The sequence below is a fragment of the Zea mays genome, chromosome 3 (assembly GCF_902167145.1).
Source record: "Zea mays cultivar B73 chromosome 3, Zm-B73-REFERENCE-NAM-5.0, whole genome shotgun sequence".
In the NCBI taxonomy this organism is placed as follows: Eukaryota; Viridiplantae; Streptophyta; class Magnoliopsida; order Poales; family Poaceae; genus Zea; species Zea mays.
The window spans coordinates 93,355,260-93,372,065 of record NC_050098.1 but is presented as its reverse complement, the minus strand read 5'-3'; the positions used below and the strand labels follow the sequence as shown (position 1 = coordinate 93,372,065).

Below are 16,806 nucleotides of genomic sequence, written 5' to 3'. Positions count from 1 at the left end.
TATTTTTAAAAGTACTGTCGATGCGGGTTTTGAATTCAATTCAGACACAAGATATTAGGCTGAGTCGAGTAAGAATTAATTAGAGGACGACATATTGAGCATTCCGTGTGAGAGTACGAACTCGGATTAAAATAGTTGGACATCGATCGAAGTTCGAGGAATTGGTCTCGGGCTCAGAGCAAATAACAGCCGTCGAGAGTTTGATTAAATGAGCTTCAGATGAGATTTATAATTTGATAATGATTTTTGAGTTTGCATTCGTTCTAAGAAATAAAAGTTTTAACATGCTCCAAAATTTGTTGTTTCTCGCGATCGAATAACTCCGACTTCAGTGAGCTTCCACGAATAATCCTGATAAACTGAGATAGACATGATAGAGAAATAGGAAATTTTCACTGAGCATTCAAGTTAGGGACATATCTCTCGACCTAACACGAAATTGACACCTCGGGTGTCACAGCCTTCCCCCCTTAAAAGAATCTTGTCCCGAGATTCGAATGAGGATCTTTAAGGGTGGAGGAGCATGTAACTCCCACGATAGAGGTAGATGCAAATTTATGAGATGGGATCTGACAAGATAATGAAGATAGATTTGGATAGAATATCGCGTCATGTTGAGACAAAATGCAGCGATCACTCTGAGAAAATGTTGAAAAAAGACAGCACATCGGTATAGTCTTGCAATGGATCACAACTATTAACCACGATACCAGCGCGTGCCGAGCAGCTCAACCATGTGTGCGCGCCCATAGGAGGCTCTCGGTTTCGTTGCGGCACCATTAGTCGTTAGCCATGATACCATTACCAAACGCAACCAATGAAAATCCTCATAGCATAGATAGATAGAGCCCTTGAGAGTATGGCTCGAAAAATAAGATCATGATCGGAGTTGGAGCAGAGATTGCTGGCAAAAGAGCATCACCTGAGAATTTTCGTTTAACTCAGAGAACTATTTTATGATCAACATGGAGATTATCAGATCAGATATTAGCACGAGATTTGATATGAGGATGAACCGACCATGAGATCAAAATAGATTGTTGAGCTTTTAGAGACATGAGAGAACCAAAGACAACATCGAAATCCATTAATCCACATGGATATGCCATTTAAAGATAAGGTTGATAAAATGGCGTCATGATTCTTGGAGGAAGAGCATGAGATCGACCAGAAATGAGAGATTTAGGCAAATCAACATCCGATGCTTGAGAACGGGTTATCGCAGATAACCAGATAACGGGGCAGAATCATTAAATGATCTAGAGATTTGACGGATAAGGTCACAACATGATTCACAAGGAAAAAGATTACCAGATCCATACGACAGGAGAGGTAGGCAAACAAGATCAGCTAGGATGATCAACAGAAATGCTATGAAGTTTTGGATTAAGGATTTACGGAAAGAAGCATGGCTTGCATATGGTTGGCGCGACTAGACCCAATAACAATTTTTTTTGACACAACAAGTGCACAAGGAGACTTGGGTTGATCTAGTGGTCAAGCTATGGGTGTCTATAAGTTGTGCAGGTGTAACTTCATGGGTAAAACATTCAAGGGTTAGAAGATACCAACACAAGCAAGAAATATTTTTTTGAGGGTTCACTTGCTAACTCAAGGTTGTTTGGAGAAGGGGGGGTCTTTTATGGGCAAAACAGGCAACAATTTTTATTGGCAAAAAGGGTGGAACAATTACAATACCACCTAGATAGCAAGACAAGCGAAACACATAACACAACCTAGCAAGACTTACTAATTAGGCAAGAGAAAAGGCACTTATTATAATTCTTATCATAGTACATCACATTATTCACAAGTTCTTATTATTGGAATAACGGTGAGAGAAGCATGCTGATACACAAGAGACAATTATAATGCGACAATCATGATGCATGCTCATTCTAGTCGTCTTCTCAGACCTAACTAATTTTCGGGTGCTTCTACAGCATCCTTATTAATAGTAGTAGTAGCCTTTATGGCTTATATAAATAGCCACCTAGCTACCCATCTATTTTCTAAGGCTTCACGTCCTAGGTCTAGCCTTATCGTCCTGACATCTATCCAACATTGGTTTCTAAGCAAGTTTTACTTTTAAAAAGTTGGTATTCATGACTTATTGACTTCTCTGTAATGGTATTCGCTCCGATACCAGCTGTGGCGGAACCGCCCGAATTATTCCAGCTTAAGTGCCCAAGTCGCACCCTTAAGGGCAACAACACACTAAACCATGAATAACCCGTTAGTCCCTCGGATCTAGTCCGATAAAGCCACTTACGAGGATCGAATACCACTAGCTCACACGAAGGTGAGGCACAGATAAATACAATAAAACATAATACCACAAATTTAATAAGTATCATTAGTGATTACTTTATCGGAGTTTCAGAAATAATAACCATAAATTTTAATGCAGCGGAAATAACTAACGGAGAAAACCGAGTAACATGGCGAAGCCTGGCCACGCTACTCCTCCTGGTCCTCTCCTGCGGAAGCAGTAACCCTCTTGACCATCTATCCCGATGGCAGGGACGAAGGCCAAGTCACACCAACAACCAAAGCAAGGAGGTACCTACAAAAATTATGCCACAAGCAAGGCTGAGTATACTAATACTCAGCTAGACTTACCCGGTGTGAGGAGTCTACTCCTCTACCTATAGACATGCAGCTGTTTGGCTGAAGGGTTTGGTTTGCCAAAAGCACTAGCTGAGTCTAAAATCATTTTTAGCTTTTCAAGTTTTAGTATGATCCTTTTTAAACTAGATGAGTACCTAGCTATTCATACATGGTATCAAACATTTTATCAATCAACATCTTTTGCCAGTCACCTCATTTCCACTTATTACTCAATGTAGCAGCATGGATCAAGCAGTCTCATTAGCTACGAGAAGCAGACGATTCGAATCGAGTTTTTAAACCTTGCAAGGTAAACCTAAACACACGACGTGTCGAGGCACTCCGTCCCCACAGACATCAACCGTCCCCATCGATTCCCCGTCAGCAGAGAGGGGCTCACCGCCTTTGCGTACAATGCCTCACTGACCCCGACTCCCGTCGTGCAGTGACCACACTTGTACCCACCATAACCGGAATGGGAGACCACGTCTCAGGTCGCGTGAGGAGGGCAATCTGCAGGCAGGTTCACTCAGGTACTAGGCTTACCGATTTACCATATTTCTCGGCATATGTTTAGTACGTTCAAACTCTTGACACACGGTACCACACCTTAATCCTTATTCCAATTTCTGTCTCGTAGACAACCAATCCCCATGGATTGTTATCCACAGACCAACATCATTACGATATAAAAATGGATACAACCAATTCCTGACCTCGCGGGAGTGCTGGAAAAATCACTCGACTTCTACCGAGATCCCTAATTAGTAAAGCAGCTACTCGACCTAGCATACTAGTATCCATCTCAAAAGGAATCCTGAGTTCATGCAACTAAGGTTCCAGTCAACTCCTACACTTAAGTGCACAGTACAATCCTACAAACATTAAGTGTAGTAAAATAGTATATATAAACGGTTATGCATAAAACCGGGGCTTGCCTTTAATTTGACACTTAGTTAGTGTTTGCTGGGGGAGGTACTCGCTTGGCGAGCATCCACTGGTTATGTCCATCCTTCCTTGGATCGTCCACCGACTGCATCTTGTGGGTGGCACCACATCACTTGCACGCTCATCCTCTCTCGGTCCTAAAGAGATGCAAGATGCATATGTATGAATATAATGAAATAGCACAAGATACTTTAAGTACATGTTAGCGAATTAAACACTAAGTAGCGAGACATCATAAGCAACCACACACACTAGCGTTAGCTACTACATATCATTGAGCGCACAACATTAACACCACTAAAAGACGACAAACATTTTGTATATTTACGCAACACAAATACGACCTCATAAGTACGAGCATTTATTTAATTTGCTACGGCTTTTCATTAGTTCTTCTATTTATCACACAAAAGCATACCAAGCACAAGTTCAACAGAGGAGGGATTCCTATCCACAACCAACTACTCAAGCAAGCACATTAATTATGGAATGCATGTTAACCTAAGTCTAGACATTACAAGTCTATGTATGTTAAGTGCTAACTAAGCATTTTTAGCTAAAAGGGTGAACTCAACCATCAAATGGGCGCTTGCAGATTTTTGGACAGCAATACAGCAGTTACTTGTTTTAATCATAACTTTTCAAATATTAATCCAAAAACAGCAAACTAGGACTTTCTGGAAAGTTTAAAAAGTTCTCTACAACTTTGGTATTGTCATCACAACATGATTCAACACTTAGCAAGGTCAAAACGTGCTAATTTTTTCTCGAATACGCAAGAGAATTGCGTATTTTTTTATATTAATAGAAGAAGCAAAAACACAAAAGTTATAGCCAAGAGGCCACACAAGAATTACAGGGGATAACAGGAGGAGAGAAACAAAGACAAACATAACAGCCCCAAACACACAATCACACATGAAGCACAATATCACTTAGGTAGCAACATCTGGCAGCGACAGACCATTGGCACCAGCCAGCTTCCAAAGCATAATATCATGCCCAACCATGGCTAAGGCAGCAGAAAGATTTGGACTCATCCATCCCATTGAAAACACAATCATTCCGATGCTTCCAAAGACACCACGCCCCCAAGATCACTATGGAATTAAGGCTAGCCTGAGAAGATCCCCCCACGGGAGTGGAGATGCCTTTCCACCATGCCATGAAGTCCTCTTCACCCGGTTGCGGTGCCACACCAGCAAGCCCAATCCTTTGGAGAAGGATAAACCAGAATTGTCGAGCGAAAACACAAGACAGCAGCAGATGGTTGATCGTCTACTCCTCCTGGTCACAAAGGACACAAGCGTCGGGATGGTCGAGGTTGCGCCTAGCCAACCGGTCGGCCGTCCAGCAACGGTTGTGGGCAACCAGCCATAAGAAGAATCGACACTTTGGAGGCGCCCAACTTTTCCAAATAAGATCGCAATGCTCGAAAGTGATTGAGCCCATGAAGATCATCTCATAAGCAGACTTTGCTGAATATTGGCCCGAGCTTGAGAATCTCCAGATATGCTTATCTGGGGTATCAGGCAACAACAACACCTCTGAAACAGCTTCCGCTAATTTAATGAACTCAGTGATGACCACAGCAGTGACCGTACCACGAAGATCGTGAACCCAAGCCATATCAGTTAAACCCTCAGCGACCGTTCTCTTGTTAGCTACTCTCTTAGGAACCATAGCACATAGGTGGGGGGCCAGATCAACCAGGCGCTGTCCTAATAGCCATCTGTCACACCAAAACAAGGTGTTGCTGCCATCTCCAACTTCAGAGACTAAGGCAAGATCGAAGAGAGACTTCACCTGATCTCAAAACTGGAGTTGAAAAGAAGCCCAAGCCTTGTCCGGACTAGTCTTTTGAAGCCAAAGCCATCTAACATGAAGAGCCCAATTCAAAGACTGTAAATTAGAGATGCCGAGGCCGCCCAGCTCCTTAGGTCTTGTGACTTTAAGCCAAGCAATCAGACAATGACCTCCATTAGTATCGCTTCTGCCACGCCAAAGAAAATTCCTCTTTATTTTATCCATGGCCTTGAGGGCCCAAGGAGGGAGATCTAGAGCCATATCATGATAGACAACAGTAGCTGTCAACACAAATTGAACCTGGACCGCTCTTCCTGCCTTAGTCATAAGATCAGCCTTCCAACCCGGGAGAGAGTTCGCCAAGCGGTCAATGAAGGGCTGTAATTGCGCTTTATTGAGCCTTTTTAAGGACAGCGGCAGCCCCAAATATTTAAAAGGGAATTCCTCCAGCTTGCAAGGCAGATGATCCTGAACAGTGGCTACCTCCGACTGTGAGCACCTGATAGGGATAATGCTACTTTTCTGAATATTTGTTTGGAGACCGGAAGCTTCACCAAACAGCCTGAGTATATCTCCCACCAGAACAAGGTCATCCGCTGTAGGTTTGATGAAAAGCACAACATCATCCACGTAAAGAGAGACTCTATGCAGAAAGGAACGAGTTGACAGGGGCTGCAACAGCCCAGCTTCAACAGCTCGCCCCACCATGAGGTTTAGAACGTCCATCACCAAAATGAATAACATAGGGGAGAGGGGGTCTCCCTGCCGCAGCCCTCTTCTGTGTGGAATGAAGTCCCCTGGAATACCATTAAGGAGAATCTGAGAGGAGGATGTGGCAAGCAGCCCACTCACAATGTCACACCATCCAGCACCAAACCCCAGACTCCGCAAGACTTCCAACAAGAAGGGCCATGATACTGAATCAAACGCCTTTGATATGTCCAGTTTCAGCATAATTGTTGGCTGATTCTGAGAATGAAGGAAGCGGGCTGTTTGTTGGACCAACATAAGTTGTCTTGAATAAATCTTCCCTTGATGAAAGCACTTTGGTTCTTGGACACCATACTATCAAGCTGACCTCCCAACCGGTTTGCAAGGATCTTCGTAATTAGTTTGCCAAAACTATGAATGAGGCTAATAGGCCTAAACTCCTTGGCATTAGACGGGTTCTCAGCCTTAGGAAGGAGGATAACGAAGGCTGAATTAAGAGCCCGAAAATTCCAAAAGTCCTTCCTCCAAACTGCTGCAACAGCCGCCATGATGTCCTTCTTAATGATTGGCCAACACACCTTATAAAATCTTCCCGTGAAGCCATCGGGCCCCGGCGCTTTGTCAGAGGGCATCAGCTTGATGGTATCCCAAACTTCTTCTTCCGAACATGAGCTGACAAGGTGATCCAGAAGATGGTGTTGGATCCCAAGGGCCTCAAGATCAATAGAAGACTCCCTGTCACTGCTGCTACCAATCAGCTCCGTAAAATAATTGAGCAGCACCTCCGCTTTATCATCATGACTAGTAACCAGCCCATCACCATTAGACAACTTTTATAATCACCAAGAAGTGATTCCAGGTTTAATCAAATCAAACATTACAGTTTTCGAAATCTGTTCTGACAGTGGACAGAACACAACAACCAGTTTGTAAAATTCATAACTCTTAAACCATCAGGCCTATGGTTGTGAAATTTTAACACAAGCAAGATAAGAAAAGAATCTACAACTTTATTATAACGACCATTAACAGATTGTAACATCAAATTAAGCAAACAATGCAGTTTCTGAAATCTGTACAGAATTTGGACAAATTTAGTTACTGAATTTGTAAAAAGCATAACTCCTAAACGATCAGACTTATGCCTGTCAAATTTTAACACCAGCAAGATAATAAAGTTATCTACCACTTTTATATAGCACATATCTACAGAAAATACAATTTAGTTCATTAAACATACAACACGACAGAAACAACGCGTGCAGCCCAAAACAACAATTAATGAATTTCAGCTCCTATACAATTTAAGAATTGTCACGTTCTAGAGACTTGAATTATTCTAACACTTTACCATTTGTTAGAGTTAAATTAATAAAATGAGGACTAACAAGTAGACTTACTAATTTTTATCCGTGTCATTTCGAGCACTAGAAGTACCATACTTAATTAACAACGCATTCTCTACGGTAATCAATAGCGAAGCACTTTTCTCTCAACAATTTGCATTTCAACTTAGACATCACATGAGCACTAATACTTTTCATTCGCGACTATAATCATACGCATTTAGACTACAACAAGCAAATCATCGTGATTACGAGCTTAACCAAACCATCTAACAATTCGGCTAACTAGAGCAACGACATAGCCCGCTAATAACATACACGTCGGCTTGCCTATTATGATCGCAGACTAAGACACAACCTACACTACATCGTTTTTATAAACATACATATTTATCATGTGAACAAAGCATTTTGATAATCACCCCAAAACAACTAACTCCAGTACATAACTTGTATTACGATCCTACTTGACCACCCGATGTGACTACTAGAATCCGCGAGCACAACCATACACTATATGTGAAGCATAATTTAACAAACACATAATGCACATCGACTCGACTCGACTTATTAACATAGAGGAAATGATGACTACCTTGGCATGTCACCACCCCTCTACTTAAGCCGAGACAATTTCTACCACGAACTAAGAGTTCTAAGTATTAAATACATTATTACTTTCCACGCACAAATAAACCTCAACTTAACACCAGTGACACTGAGGGATTTTTATTAAACTCATCATGCGCATAACCCCGTCTCGCATACAACCATATTGTGGCGTGCACTCGAGACACTACCGATTAACTTAACGCTTACCACTACAATGCACTTCGATATACACGTTCGACATCATAGTGCTTCAACAAACCCCACACTTCCAATCTATTTGTCACATCCAACCACACCACGTGCCCACTGCATTCTCATGACCAATTTTAGCACAATTATTTGTGACAACGTTTATCGACTAGACAAGTGAAACTCTAATCGATCATTCGCACACCTCGTCTTTAAAACACTAATCACATGTCACATAATTTATATTTCCGACCCACTCTATCCTACACCACGATGAATACATAACATATATTTAACATAGACTAACTCCTTAGCCGACTGCAGAAATTACTCAGCATATTTTACGCTTTATTAAATTTACCATAGCTAACACACTACTTTACGACGAAGTGTTTTATCAAACAATTATACATCCGCGACCAATCCCTACGACGCACAAATGGACCATTGCAGGCACACAAACACTTGTTGGCATTCCAATCGCAAACGCAACTACGCGTACCACTTTCTCGTCCATGAATTTTAATTCGCATACAACATATTCACATACATATATATACATGACAATGACAAATGCGCAAGTAAGTCAATCACATGGATTCAACCTGAATGAGTCGGGACTATACGCATGGGCTGTCCACATGGATCGACATTTCGTCGAACGGGCAAAGCGCGAAGCGCGGCGTCGACCGCTAGCTGCGATTAGACACACGCAACAGTTCAACATTTTGCCGAGCACAAAAAAATATATAATAGCAGCAAGGGTAGCGGGGTGTCTCACCGGGGGTCGACGGCGTCGCGAGCGGGGCTATGCACAACACAATGTTTTCCCACGGGCATTCCGTCGAACACTTGCAGAGCATGCGCGGCATGGGACTGCAGGGACACTCTGCTGCATGGGTTGACCATGGATTGCATAGAGGGGGCTGTTGTTTTTCCATGGGAGGTGAGAAGTAGCGAAGCTCGACAACGACACAAGGCAAGGGATGGAGCTACTGCAGTGTGTGGCTTGCTGCGCATTTTGCCGAGCAGCTGGCAAGCACCACGAGCACTGCGCAGCAGCACGCAAGCAGGGAGGACGCCGAGTCGCGAGCCATGGCGGGGAAGATGCAGGGAGGTGCTCGGCTAGGGAGGGAGCATGGAGAGGAAGCCGGCGTCCAAGGCGCCACTTGCACAGAGGTGGTCAGCCGAAGGTGGAAGAAGGACGCCGAGCACAGGGGCTTTGGACGCCCTGGTTGCTGGCCGAGCAGGGAAGAACAGGGGGGCGCCATGGGAGAAACCCGAGCTTGTAGAGGGGGGCCGGCGGCCATGGAAGTCGCAGGGGCGCCATGGGAGGTGGAGCGTAGGGCTGCAGCTGGCCGTGCCTGAAGGGGAGGCGAGCCAGAGGAGGGGTGCGTGCGTCCAGGTGCCCAGGGAGAAAAGTAGAGGGCGCCGAGCAGCTGGAGGAGGGAGCTCGCTGCTATGGGGGGAAGCTTCAGCGCACCGAGGAGAAGGAGCAGGGGGCGCCGCGCCATGGCTGCTGGGAGCGGCAGGAAAAAAATTCTGGGCACCATGAATAGAGAGGAAGCGCTGTGTGCGTGTTGGAGAGGAGGAAGAAGGCTGTGGCGGCTAGGGGGGAAAATGGAAAATTTCCAATTTGCAAGGGAGAGAGCTCCTATTTATAGAAGAAAACCTAGGGTTAGGGTTTCAAATGGGCCAAATGGGCTGGGTTGGGCTGACCCAAACACTAAGCCAGGCCGCGATAATTTATTTCCATTTTATTTTATGGCGTTTGGATTAAAAACGGATTATCGGAACGCTAATTATTTCCCGAACTACAAATGCTCCTACGGAACTCGTCTCTACGGAGAACAGAGCGAAATAGAGTTCGGAAGATCGGGCGATTAACTCGGCTGAGAGATTGATCTGACTTCGCTCAGCAACAATTCCCTACGCATGATTCGAAAATAAATTGTCGCGGGATACGACTGGCTTTCGAATTTTTAGTCGGAGAAGGCGAAGCGTGATATTTTTAAAAGTACTGTCGATGCGGGTTTTGAATTCAATTCAGACACAAGATATTAGGCTGAGTCGAGTAAGAATTAATTAGAGGACGACATATTGAGCATTCCATGTGAGAGTATGGACTCGGATTAAAATAGTCGGACATCGATCGAAGATCGAGGAATTGGTTTCGGGCTCAGAGCAATTAACAGCCATCGAGAGTTTGATTAAATGAGCTTCAGATGAGATTTATAATTTGAGAATGATTTTTGAGTTTGCATTCGTTCCGAGAAATAAAAGTTTTAACAGGCTCCGAAATTTGTTGTTTCTCGCGATCGAATAACTCCGACTTCAGTGAGCTTCCACGAATAATCCTGATAAACTGAGATAGACATGATCGAGAAATAGGAAATTTTCACTGAGCATTCAAGTTAGGGATAAATCTCCCGACCTAACACGAAACTGACACCTGGGGTGTCACAGCCGATGGGAATTACTGGCTAACGAGAATTAAATAATTCCTGTCAACCACCAACAGGAATTAACTAAACCCTAACCAGTAATTCCCGTCAGCTAGGAGCCGATAGGAATTAACCACATACTGACGGGAATTAGTAATTCCCGTCGTGGTAAGGCTAATTCCCATCGGTTCTTGGTCGACAGGAATTACCTGAATTCCTATTGTGTTACCTTACATGCCTAGTTTTACATGTGGTATTTGCTTTTGATTAGAGTGGCATGCATACTAGACCAATCATATGGTAGGAATGCCCGTTTTCAATTCATATTCTTGAGCAAACCTACATGGTTTAAAATGTTTAGTTAAGCTCGACACATTACTTATTTAAAGTTCCAAATTTATATTCTCCAAGTGGTGTCATTTTGACTTATATGTGCCAAAGCTCGAATTATAGATAATGTGCCCCTCTTGATCTTAAAATCAAAGTGCATGTCTCCTACAAGTATTCAAAACTTGTATGCACACCCTCAGGGGGGAGGTTACTCTATGATCTAAGTCTTTGAGACTAACACCTTCTTTCAAGTCTTTTATATGTGTAGTAGTCTCATTGAAGGAAAATAGAGTCCCTGGAGAAAGACATTAAGCTTCAAGTACAAACCTACAAGTGTTTTCAAGTTTCGCAAGTGATTTCATTCCACTATCGATATTATTTACATGTCTTCTCTAGATTTTGATTAGACTATATTTCATATCTTATGCTTCCCATGTTGCCATAAATGCATATGTTGGTAAATTATGTCTTTTAACTATGCATAGGGGGAGTTAATCTATTCAATCATGTCTTGTCCCCTCTCTTTCTCATGTGCTTTTTCCTATGTAGAGGATCTCCAACAGGGGGAGTATGTCTTCTTTCATACAAAGGGGAGAATATTTTTTCAAAGTGGGAGAACACTCTTTTAGGGAGAGTAATCCTTTAGAGGGTAAGTCTTTTAATTGCTTCCTATATGCTTTTAATGTCTTCCTTTTCTATGTTTGATTCCAAAGGAGGAGAAGTTTTAGGAACCAAAGCAATTCAAACTATATCAAATGCCAAACACCACCTAATTTAAAATTTTAAAATCTTGAGCTTACAAGTGGTTTTGGTTCTACAAGTGGTTTTGGTCTAAAATAGGAAGTATGTGGATTATAGAGTTAGGGGGAGGCTTAAGTTCATAATCTCACATTGTGGGGACATTCAAGCATCGTTGCAAGTAGATTGCATAATTTCTTCAAAATATTTGTTTTATTTGCTTGCTTTGGTTGTGTTGTCATCAATCACCAAAAGGAAGAGATTGTATGGAAAATAGACCTTGGCCCATTTGACTAATTGATTTTGGTGTTTGATGATCAACATAACATGTGGACTAATGTGTTTGCTAGTATTAGTTTTTGTAGTTCACATGATGCAAAGAGGATTGGACTGAGGCTCTAAGGATGCAACACTTCAAAAGAAGACATAAAATATGCTTAGAAGATCAATAAATACGAAGCACAAGTACAAGACTCAAGACCAAAAGAAGCCCAAGAAAATAGTGAAGAAATCCAAGAAGTGGATAGTGAGCCAGCGCTCTAGTGGCGCACTGGACATGTTCGGTGTACACTGGATTGTCCAGTGTGCACCAGACAGTCTGCGCAGAGAGCTCCGCAAAACCGGACTCTTGGGTGCTGTAGCACCAGACTATCGGTGTGCATCACTACAGGAAACTGATAAATGTTCATGGGTAAAATTAAGAACGTGGGTACCCACGTTCTTACTTGAGTTAAGTTCATGGGTTATGTTAAGAACTTGGGTACCCACGTTCTTAAGTTAAGTTCGTGGGCCCTGGAAAAAACCGTCGAACTTAACGAGTTAGGAACGTGAGTACCCACATTCTTAACTTAAGTTCGTCGGGCTCGTGCACACCGTCGAACTTAATCCTGAAAACCTAAATCCAAAAATCCCACGCGCGCGACTCTCTCTCTCTCTCACCCCCTGTCTCATCCCGCCCACACACAGACGCTCCTCTCTCACCTAGCGCTAGGTCGAGCCGCCGTCGCGCCACCGCCGGCAGCCCGCGCCGCCTCCGCGCCACCTCGACCGGCCGCGCCGCCTCCGCGCCACCTCGACCGGCCGCGCCGCCGCCGCGCCACCGCGACCGGGCCTCTCCGCTGCCCCAGCTCACTAGCTCGACCCCAACCCGCCTGGGCCGCGCCGCCACCGCGCTCGCCGAGCCGCCGCCAGACCCGTGCGCAACCGTCGGGTGGCAGCTGCTGCGGGAGGGCGGGCGCTCTCAGCGAAAATGGGCAAGCGGTAGGTGCCCACGCGCTCTCATGGAAGAAGGTGCGTGCCGACTGCTGAAAGCTGGCCAGGTATCAGCTCAGCTGGCCGCGCTTTTCTCCTACCTGCTGTCCTGGGCGTTTCTGATCCGTCGTTCTTGAGTAAATTGCACTGCTCCATTAGTGGTAGTAGGACGATTAGACCCCGTTTCAGAAGTAGATCCCAATCATTACGGATTCAGACCCCATTTCAGAAACTAAAACAAGCTCTCTTACCTAGGAAGAATCACACCTGTCTCTTCAATTTTGAGATTTTAGTGTTTTCCATTTCTGAAATCTAAAGCAAGCTTCACTGTGAGATCTACTTTAATGAAAAAGTAAAGAAACATTTAAAATATCTGATTAATCACTGTTAGTTTCCTCTTCCCTTGGGTTATATTGGAACCTGATTAGTTCACTGTCCATTTCTTTTGATATTTAGTCCAATACTACACAAATATATTCATTGTTTTTGTGATCCTGTGTCCTAGGCTTGTGGCCTGATCATTGTTAACCTTTCTTCTCCAATTTATTACATGACAGCCTTTGGCATAACTTCTTCATGAATGATATATGCTAGCATTGCAAGGTTTCTGTGTTTTATATTTTTCTTTTTATTCATCATGTGTTGCATGTAGGTCAAACCACTGTCGATCAAGTATGGGCTTGGTATACCAGACCAGGATACTGAAGGGAGGGTTGTGACTGTAGAGTTTGATAACTTATACCTGTTAACTGCTTATGTACCAAACTCTCGTGATGGTCTAAAAAGATTGGTAAATAATCAGTATTTTTCTTACTAGTATGAACCATCTGAGGTTAAAATCTAAAGTCCATGAGCATGTATTTCTCTGCAGACTTACAGGGTCACAGAGTGGGATCCATCCCTTGGTAACTACATGAAAGTATGTCTTTTATTCTGCTACTTATCTTCTATCAAAGTGTAAAACATATTTTGACTGAAACAGAAGTACCGAACTAATTTAATGTGCATTTTGTTTATGTTATTTTGTGCTGCATTTATTCTTCTTTTTTCTAGGCTATTTTGAGTCTCTATTTGAGTTGGTTAGATGGCTTGAGTAACACTTCTTCTGAGTTCAACTCTCCATGTGAGCAAATTTTCAAGTTAGACCTGTGTGAGCTGTTCTTAATGCAATGTTCGGGGGCTGTCTTCCCCCTGCAGGTTCAGTTTTTTTTTAAAAGAAATCTTGCATTTTCCTGGCTATGACAGTAATGACCATATAAAGTTCTAAACATGGCTTTTGCATTCTTCGCGGTTGTTGTACTGTGCAAAAAATACCATGCTGCTGAAATATGCATGATTTTTTCAAATACAATTTCACCTCCATTTACGGACTTCAGTAGTGATCAAAGCACGACACATTGTATCTCATGCTGCTAAGTTCTGAGATGACCATACACGTCTCTTATGATTGTGCAGGAATTAGAGAAATCAAAGCCTGTCATACTAACTGGTGATCTTAATTGTGCGCATCAGGAGATTGATATACATGACCCTGCTGTGAGTAACCATCTGTTTGAATTTTTTATGCTGTATCGTAAATTTTTAGTCTCTCACTTAATTGTATCCTTATTTGGCTGTTTGTTTTATGCTACAAACACCTTGATCCCAGTAATAGAGTAGAATGACAGAAGTTTAGCCGTAGTTTTGGACCCATGTTAGATCTGAGATTTCTGATCCAGTTTTATTAGAAAGCTTGAAGAGTGGAGAAAATTGTTGCCCAATGTTGCGAGAAACCGATAAACCTTACATTGCATTGTCATGGTGCCGTTCTTTTAGCAACCTGTACTCCTGTTGCTCATATCTATATGTATATGCTCGGTGCCCTCCATCAGATTGGAATATGTGATAAACATTACCAGTTTTGCTTTAGCTGCTTCACCTATCTTTTCTACATGGTCTTTAACCCATTTTAATACATGTTTTCCAGGGAAATCGTAGAAGTGCAGGCTTCACAAACGAGGAAAGAGAATCATTTGGGACCAATTTTTTGTCCAAAGGGTTTGTGCTGGCAGGTGCTCTAAATGCTCATAATAAACATGATGGCTGCCGAAGTTTGTGTGGGCAATCAGGGGTTTCCTTCTCTCGAGTCCTAGCAGAAGTGTTGAAGAATTGATTGAGTATTCAACACGGTGGAATTTTCAGAGTTGCAGAACTTCGAAGCGAAATACTGACTGAAGTGCCTGAAAATACAAGGTTCTGTTTTCTCCACACAATTTTGATTCGTCCATCTGTACTCTTTTATTCTTAGAAAATAAGTTATTACATGAGTCGGATAGAAATTCTTCCTTTTTCATGGGAATTTTTGTTGGTGCACGGACAAAACTGCTGCTAGCACTAGCACTGCTGCTTTGCACTCTGAGATTGTCGATTTTATCAAGCCAGCTTTGGGGAAGCTTGAAGGTGAATATGTGACCAATGACCTTTATGACCTCAATGCTTGTATTTAGTACGTGACGAATTTGTGATTGCAACTGGAGTCATTGCTTGCTGCTATTTTTCTTTGGTTGTCACCAGAGCAGGGACCCAGTTTGGTGCATATACATTAGCTGAATATTGGCACTGTAACACTGTCACTTATGGGAGGATTATTTTTCGACGATGTTTGCAATGGATGCAAGAATCTTGCCCGTCATTTCATTTCATCATTTGTTCTTAGTTCTTACCATTGGAGAAACATAAATACATATATAGTGCCATAACTACTATGTAACTGACAAAAAACATTCTTTCATATTTTTTTCATCTGACACACAGACACACACACCGCATAAGATGATAGTTGTGGCTATTCCTAGATGTACAGTAAATTGCTGCACATATGTCCTTTTCTCAAGAGGTCATTGCTATATTTTAACACATTGGTTTTTGTGGCGTAGGATAAAATCATTGTTGGTTCAACATCATGAATGACACTTGGCATCGTTTGTTCTAAGTTTCATGTTGTGCATTGTTTTTTAAGGTCTCATATCATGCCACAAGTAGTGTAATATAACAGGTTGGTGTGAACACATCATTGTACTATTTGAGTTAACAAAGTCGATGTCAAAAGAAATCTGGTGACCACTGATAGCAATGTGTTCTCTTTTTTTACCCATTGCAAGAACATCTGAATAGACTGGAGAATCATGAAACCAAAAGCTGCTCCAGTTTGGTAGTTACTATTGCTAGAAAAATTCAAGTAATCTTTATACACAGAAAACTCGTTCAGATTTCCATTCATCACATCCCTTTCATTATGTTTGGGAGGTACAAGTGGACTTTCTAGAAGTCTATAACATTGGGCCATTTGTTTGATTATTGTTCCTTCTCCTATACAAGCTCCGAGATTGAAATTGCCCCCCATTGACACCCTTTCAGTATACTGAGAAGCTGCTGTCCTATTTTCTAGAATTCTAGAACTACTAGGCATCTGATAATGTCTGCGTGAATTTTCTGTCCAATAAGCTTTCTTCTTCATCAACATTTTCTGATAGTTTGAATACAAATAACGTTGATACACACTGAATAAGCTCGTTTATTAACTGACCTATTTTCTGTCCTATTTTCTGTTCATAAGATTTCTTCTCCAATAAGTTCGTTTATTAACTGACTTTGATACACATTGAATCACCTTGAGATTATTATAAATGAGTTGTAGACAATTTTATTAGCTTTCTAAAAAGTCTAGGATCACTTGATTTGGATGCCTGAGACTCCAGTTATAGATTTTTGAAGTGAGTAGTCGAATTCTGTCAAATCTAGACAGAATTTACTTTTAGCACTGTTTGACCTTTCTAAAGGTC

At 42.4% G+C, this 16,806-nt stretch overlaps 1 long non-coding RNA gene across 1 annotated transcript; it reads left to right on the top strand.

Moving 5' to 3' along the window:
* The first annotated feature begins 13,760 nt into the window (after positions 1-13,760).
* Positions 13,761-15,037, top strand: LOC103650395 (uncharacterized). The gene is made up of 4 exons (XR_564125.2): positions 13,761-13,775; positions 13,857-13,904; positions 14,441-14,521; positions 14,952-15,037. It is a non-coding gene; the product is annotated as an uncharacterized lncRNA (long non-coding RNA).
* Positions 15,038-16,806: the final 1,769 nt, after the last annotated feature.